Source organism: Sinocyclocheilus rhinocerous, unplaced genomic scaffold, assembly GCF_001515625.1.
Source record: "Sinocyclocheilus rhinocerous isolate Xijiao unplaced genomic scaffold, SAMN03320098_v1.1 scaffold1926, whole genome shotgun sequence".
Lineage (NCBI taxonomy): Eukaryota > Metazoa > Chordata > Actinopteri > Cypriniformes > Cyprinidae > Sinocyclocheilus > Sinocyclocheilus rhinocerous.
In genome coordinates this window covers 64,133-71,439 of record NW_015638052.1, presented here as the reverse complement: position 1 = coordinate 71,439, position 7,307 = coordinate 64,133, and the positions used below count along the sequence as shown (strand labels likewise).

The window sequence follows — 7,307 nt, the reverse complement described above, 5'->3', positions numbered from 1 at the left end:
TAAACCATAAGCAACTGTGTTTACAAGGATACTTGCAGAGACATGCATTTTGACAATTTCGCGCGTATGTGTCATTTCAGGCACAAATAGACGCGGAAGTGAACGGAATTCGGTGTTCGTGTGCTGCATCTGCGTAAACCAGACACGAGCAGCGCAGCGCGAAGCAACAAAATACTATAGAACCCATTATAATGCTGTCTACACTAGATGCGGCGTGGCACGACACGAGAAATCCCCGACAGTAAACTGCTGCAGAGTTTTATGAAGAACTAGTGTAGACAGACTTTAGCTGTTGCGGTGTGGGGCGTGTCACGTCCGGTGTAGACATATGTCTGTATGTTCAAAGAAAACAATCAGTATAAATATAACGATCAGTATACTAAACATTGCACATCCCGCGTAAACATCACACATCCTGCGATGTGACTATCGCGGATGCGCACATCACGATATCGATGCTGAAACGATATATCGTGCAGCCCTACAGTGCTTAGAATACTATGAAATATGTTGCATGCCTTATTCTGTGTAGGAAGCCACATCATCTCACAGAGGGGTTTATTTCAAACACTCGATTGACGTTATGAGTGAGTTTGGAGTAAAAACATGTTAATAAATGTGGTATTTTCACTGCTTTCAGATGGAGTAGCATTTACTACACAGAGCCGTAGTTCACTGACAAGCTACGCAAACATCTTTTATAATCGCAGAACGATTTCTTCATTTCATAATCGCACGATTAAATCGGTCTGCAATTATGAACGCAGTTTTGCATAGCTTGTAGGGCTGCATGATTAATCGAATGTGATTGTCATGCACATCTTGTCAGTAAAGCTGGTTCTGTGATTAGTAGTAAATCTCCATCACCTGCTTTAAGATGGAGCAACATTTATTACACAGAGCCGTAGTTCACTGACAAAACAAAAAAAGCAGACGATTTATGAAATCGAAGAAATCGATCTGCGATTATGAAAGCTGTTTGTGTAGCTTCTCAGTGAACTACAGCTCTGTCTGTATAGTAAATGCTGCTCCATCTGACCAGTGAAAATATCACATTTAATCAAATGTTTTTACTCCAATCTCACTCATAACGTCAGTCGAGTGTTATGTCGATTAGCACTGCATTACTATATACTTTATTATAATGAACATTATAATAAGACAAAGTTAGATAAACCATATATTGTTGAAGTCGTTTGTTCAGTAGTTATATTGAATCAATGAAAGCAGTTAAATCTTCTGTTTATTCAGCTACATTTCCTCGATTCCTTCTGCGGGGTGTATTTGGAGTTTCAGCACGAGAGCACCCTCTGGCCTTCGGATCGAGATTTACTACTGATCACAGAACTGTGCTTCACTGACAAGATGCGCATGACAATCGCAGCTTTTGCCTAATCTCGATTGCGATTTATCATGCAGCCCTAATAGCTTGTCAGTGAACTACGGCTCTGTGTTGTAAAAGTTGCTCCATCTGAAAGCACATGATGGAGATTTACTACTGATCACAGAACTGGCTTTACTGACAAGATGCACATGACATGACAATCGCATTTGATTAATCGTGCAGCCCTAATGGATGCTGTGAAGTGAAACTGCACGCGACTGTCTGTTTGAGTTTGTCGACAGCCAGAAGCAGGACAAAATTTGACAGAGACGACCGCTTCACATTTCTCTATGCAGGAAAATCCCTGTACGTGAAACATGTAAAGTTTACAGCATAGATTCTTTAAAATACGTCGTTTAAAATACGAGTTTAACACACTGGTCTGCTATTGATGGCATAAAACGAGTCATTATTGGTTGCTTATCTGTCAGTCATATGGCCTCTTGGGCAGTCATTGGCCATTCAAAGTGGCCATGGTTCCCAGACCTTCTGCCGTCAGTCTGTAGGTCTGGCTACGCGAGACTAATAGTGCCATAACTTTGACTTAATATCTTGAACATTTAGGCTAATTTATTTAGCTAAATCTTTTTTAATTAACTAATTTTAAATTAACTATTTATTAGTATTAGCTTTCTTCACATAACCTTGTTATGACAATTGAAAATTAATAATGTTTCTCTAACATCCTTTCACTTTGTCTCAATCATGGTTTAATGAATTACAACTTTTAGAAATTAAAAAGAAAAACATAAAAATGTTAATAAATACCTCAGACATAATTTTACATGTGTCTATATTTAGTAAATGGCAATCATATTTTTTCATCCATATATTTCTAAAAGCATAGAAACTCCTACATTTTATGTATGTGTGTGTACATATATATATAGAAGAGTTTCAGTAACATACTAATTGACTGAGTGACTGAATTAATTAATTTTATTGATAATAATATTTTTAATTTAGTTTAAACATGTTGCATCAAAATTTAATTTTCTTTCATCTTTGACATTCAAAGTTAAATAAAAATACTTCTCACTTTTTCTTTAAAGCAATAACTACCATTTCTGTCCTTTAGTGTGACGTAACGTCATATGATGTGACACACATAAAAGAACCACAGGTTTGTTTTTCAAATATCTTTAAAAAAAAAAACAGCTTCTTAATATCTTGAACATTTAGGCTAATTTATTTAGCTAAATCTTTTGTAATTAACTAATTTTAAATTAACTATTTATTAGTATTAGCTTTCTTCACATAACCTTGTTATGACAATTGAAAATTAATAATGTTTCTCTAACATCCTTTCACTTTGTCTCAATCATGGTTTAATGAATTACAACTTTTAGAAATTAAAAAGAAAAACATAAAAATGTTAATAAATACCTCAGACATAATTTTACATGTGTCTATATTTAGTAAATGGCAATCATATTTTTTCATCCATATATTTCTAAAAGCATAGAAACTCCTACATTTTATGTATGTGTGTGTACATATATATATAGAAGAGTTTCAGTAACATACTAATTGACTGAGTGACTGAATTAATTAATTTTATTGATAATAATATTTTTAATTTAGTTTAAACATGTTGATATTGTTTGCATCAAAATTTAATTTTCTTTCATCTTTGACATTTAAAGTTAAATAAAAATACTTCTCACTTTTTCTTTAAAGCAATAACTACCATTTCTGTCCTTTAGTGTGACGTAACGTCATATGATGTGACACACATAAAAGAACCACAGGTTTGTTTTTCAAATATCTTTAAAAAAAAAAAACAGCTTTAGAGAATTGCTTTAGGGGGATATAATCATCACTCACCTTAAAATGGCAAAAGGATGACAGCAAAGTTTGTCTCGTTGTCAAAGTTTGTTTTCAAAATGTCCAACAAGTCATGGGTAACAAATAATGTTATTCATAATTTAATATTAAATAAATAACACTTTATGAAATGTAAGTGTCTAACAGTGAATATAATTCTCTTTTAAAACTCAATTTTAATGTCACACCATGACACATTAATAGCACAGTGAAAGAATTGACGAATTTAGTGGCCCATTATATTTTCTCAAACATCAGACTTCACACATAAATATGTGTTGTTGTTGTTTTACTGCATATGTCAACTACCCACCTCTTATAATAAATTTAAAAAGTCCTCACACAGGCTCAATATAAAGTATTTTAGAATCAACCCTTACAATACATTAATTTTAAGGATGTAAAGTACCTAACTTAAATACATTTATTTTGCAAAAGTTAATTTAAAAAAAGGGAATACGAGAAAAACGGGAATAAAATCAAACATCCAAACAATAATTAGAATCACTGCAGGTCTTAACATTCCTCCCAATTGTTTATAAGTTACCCCCTATGTTTATATAGTCAGCAGACGCCAGAAAAGACCCACGAATGGCGCTATATCCGAAGAAAACAGTACACAAATGGCTTCGAAAATGTTACTCAAATTGTGATTTTATGATTGTATAAATAAAAGCTCTCCTCACCTCAGAAGATTCACCGCTAAGTGAGTGAATAAGGGCACAGTACGTGGAGACCGTTTCTTCTTCTTCTGCTTCTTCCTCTGCTTCTTCTTCTTCTTCTTATGTTCATTCGCGGTTGCAGGTGCATTACCGCCACCAACAGAAAGAAAAATAATATGGGTGCTTGTCAAACTGAAAGCTGGATGCTCGTGATGACACGTTCTTCCTAGACCAGTCCTTCTAAGGCTTCAAGGCTAAAGTCCTGCTCAGCATTAAACGCTAGAATAAGACGTTCTAGTGTCTAGTAAGTGCGAATGTCTACGTTGTAAATGTTTTCTCCCCCGCGGTTAGGGAGCGGGAATAGGCTACTTAAATTATAATTTGAAGACACTTTATATTGAAATGTTTTACATGAACTGCATCTTTCTGTTAATGCAGTACAGGTAATGACAACCAATGGTCTACTAGTTGTTTACATTAAGCAGTTTAGCATTATGTGATTCGTTTACTTCATGCCAATTTTATTAATTAATTTATTTATTTTTGGTATTGCATAATATAATGAAACTGAATAAGCTAAGTGTCAAATCATTTTCAGCTTTTTTTTTTTTTGTGAATTGTGGATTGAAAGACACGAAAGATACACCTGATGCATCCTTTAAAACAGGCTGAATTAAGAATGCAAAATGAAGACTGCCTACTAAGTAACCTTCAAATTGAGATGTTTATGATGTGGCAACCTACAGTCGATATGCAGCCTTCCATTTAAGATGCACCCAACATCTGTTGCAGACTTTGTTCTCCTCCACCACACACTGTAAACAAATTCAGACCATATCTTACTTATGCTCTCAGCTTCGGTCCTACGGTGCAAACCTGAGTTCAGAAAGCAGCATTAACATTATTCAAACAAACAGAACTCTGACGTCAACCTGAATGTCCACCATATAGGCCTTCTAGTATGAAAGAGCAAAGACCAACTCTGTAACAAACTTATGGATGAAAGGTGAAACCGCTGGTCCTGAAGATAAACTTTGTTCAGTTGACAACTTTGGACAATGCTTTTTATTTTTTATTTTTTTGTATAAACATGTTCCCTGAGAAACTATGCATTCACTTGTAATAGTTCTGCAAGTGAACAAAAAACGAATAGAGGGAGCGCAAAAGTTTCTTGGGAGAAATCTAAACTGCAAGCAAATGCAAAAAATAGTACGTCAAAGTGGTAGAGCTTTTGTTCATTGCTCTTTTAGTTTTAGGTTGTTTTTACATGGTTTATCAGAATATAATGAAGAGATTTATGGTGATGGTGTAGTTTGCCTCACTCAACTGTTGACACTGATGAAATTAGCTTTAACATGCATACAAAGTAACTTCTAAAGAAATGCAAGTTTAAGATCCACGTCTCTGATGCCAAACAATGTGCATGCCTATATTAATAAAATTCATTTTAACAATTAACAGTGTTATAAATTAGCCCTCTCATATATCTTTTCACAGGTCTTCAGACAATTACGGGTCTGTATTCACTTCACTCAGATCGTCACTCAACCAGTTTGAAATCATTTATTTTAGTTCGGGGTATGACCATATTTTCCTCTCCTCACAAATTTCCATGAGATGTACTCGTTTTCGCACCCATTCATCTTGGGTTAACTGCCTAAACTGACAATGCTGGAGGGGTTCCTTCTGTTGAGAATATCTAGTTTGTGCTGTCTCCACAACTGTCCCTTTATTTGAAACTAGGCAGAGTGCCACAATGACAGCATCTCTGGCTTTTATGGTTGAAGTAAGAGGATTGGAATTTCCTGTGTTGGGCTCTGTTCACAACATGCTGGTCGACTTGTACTGCTTCTTTAACCTACTGTAGCATCATCTTTCCCAAAAATGAGAAGACCATTTACATATGTGAAAACTCTTCCCACACTGATCACGTGTGCTGCTTCTCTCCAGTGTGGATCTCCTCATGTGTTTTCAGATGTCCTGACTGACTGAATCTCTGAATCTGAAACCGAACAAAAATGGCAGACATGCTGAATTAAAATGCAAATTCAATCACTGACGTAGATGGAGCTCATTTGCACTAAATAACAATATTTGCAGAGTCAAGCACTGAATGTGCTCTTCCCTGACACTAAGCTAAATTGCACCATGCTTCTCAAGGGTTCACCGTGAAGGGCTGCCTGCGTACAATCACAATCTATTTCCAGTTCCAGTTCATTTATAAAGCACATAATAATAGAGAGGTGTTGTCCACAGTTGTTTTGTTTATTGTACACACAAGACATTAAAAACATAACAAACACAAATGACCAGGGTTTAAATTGGGCCGGGGCTAAATTTTTATATTTAAAATACAGTTAGTTAGGCAACATCACACAACGTTTTCACCATTGCGACTGTTTAATCGTTCTATAAACAATTCAATAAGCAAATACAATAATATTAGGTCACTTACATTTTAGGCGGATTCATTGCTGATTGATTCCGTGTTTTGAACGAATCGGTTGAGTCAAAGTTTCATTAGCCCATGCATCTGATGAATCTGCCGGTTGAACGAATCGTTTGAATGAACGACTCAATGACTCACTCATTAAACGCTCCCTACTGGCACCTACTGGCGTTTTAATTTCGTTGAAAACTGCTGAGGCGAGGCTCACGCAGCCTCTCCAGGAGAAATTAAAACGCGCAACACCAAGAAACTCAGCATCCTGAGGAAAAAATTCAAAATGGAAAGTTTTTATACTTTTTATAACTGTATTTATATTTTAAAATACAGTTAGTTAGGCAACATCACACAACGTTTTCACCATTGCGACTGTTTAATCGTTCTATAAACAATTCAATAAGCAAATACAATAATATTAGGTCACTTACATTTTAGGCGGATTCATTGCTGATTGATTCCGTGTTTTGAACGAATCGGTTGAGTCAAAGTTTCATTAGCCCATGCATCTGATGAATCTGCCGGTTGAACGAATCGTTTGAATGAACGACTCAAATGACTCACTCATTAAACGCTCACTACTGGCACCTTACTAGCGTTTTAATTTCGTTGACAAGTATCATTTCCACCATCATTTCTTGCTTGTGTATTCAAAAATATTTAAAATAATCTCATAATATTATTTAATGCAGTTGTATTTTTCAGTGTAAATGATTTAATTTGATAACGTATAGATAATCACATTATTATAATTGAATTTATAGATCAAATGTCAGAATTTGAAATGAAAGTATTAATGAGATTAGTGGGAAAATGCCCTCTATAAAGGTAAAAAAAAAAAATGCCCTTGGATAAAATATATATATAAAAAAAGCAGATTTATATGTCACAGCTGATAGAAAACTGATGAGAATATTGCTTAAGAATAGATCATATTTGCAAAAAAAAAACACACACACACACACATATATATATATACGTAAGCTCAATA

General features: G+C 34.8%; 1 protein-coding gene and 2 long non-coding RNA genes across 3 annotated transcripts in view; 1 reads left to right on the top strand and 2 right to left on the bottom strand.

Moving 5' to 3' along the window:
- The window catches only part of LOC107749584 (uncharacterized), a 7,626-nt gene extending 3,623 nt beyond the window's left edge, over window positions 1–4,003 (bottom strand). Inside the window, exon 1 of the long non-coding RNA XR_001641055.1 lies at window positions 3,898–4,003. This is a non-coding gene — a long non-coding RNA (uncharacterized LOC107749584). The remainder of the gene's footprint in view (window positions 1–3,897) is intronic.
- The window catches only part of LOC107749583 (protein NLRC5-like), a 92,171-nt gene that overhangs the window by 53,443 nt on the left and 31,421 nt on the right, over window positions 1–7,307 (bottom strand). The window lies entirely within an intron of this gene.
- Window positions 1–7,307, top strand: part of LOC107749586 (uncharacterized) — a 93,629-nt gene that overhangs the window by 80,609 nt on the left and 5,713 nt on the right. The gene's annotated exons all lie outside the window — the stretch shown is intronic.